Source organism: Myotis davidii, unplaced genomic scaffold, assembly GCF_000327345.1.
Source record: "Myotis davidii unplaced genomic scaffold, ASM32734v1 scaffold142, whole genome shotgun sequence".
NCBI lineage: Eukaryota > Metazoa > Chordata > Mammalia > Chiroptera > Vespertilionidae > Myotis > Myotis davidii.
This window is the reverse complement of record NW_006294400.1, coordinates 5,634,073-5,634,310: the sequence shown is the minus strand read 5'-3', so window position 1 is coordinate 5,634,310 and position 238 is coordinate 5,634,073. Positions and strand designations below refer to the sequence as shown.

The 238-nt window shown below is 36.1% G+C and overlaps 1 protein-coding gene across 1 annotated transcript in view; it reads right to left on the bottom strand.

Annotated features, from left to right (window-relative positions):
* The window catches only part of COL27A1 (collagen type XXVII alpha 1), a 143,710-nt gene that overhangs the window by 69,098 nt on the left and 74,374 nt on the right, over window positions 1-238 (bottom strand).

Below are 238 nucleotides of genomic sequence, written 5' to 3'. Positions count from 1 at the left end.
ACTCTTTCCATCAGATTATTTTGATTTGGAAAAATAGAGCTACTTTTCGTTAAACTAGTATTTCTGTGAACATGAAATGGGTTCGTTATGAGTTTTAAATGGATTAAGACATTTCAAATGTCTCAGTTTTGATGGCCAATTTTGCTAGATGTAACCCACAGAAAGAAGAGCATTTTGGGTCCTCCACAGATTGTAAGAGTGTCAAGAGGTCCTAGACCAAAGCATTCATGAACTGCTG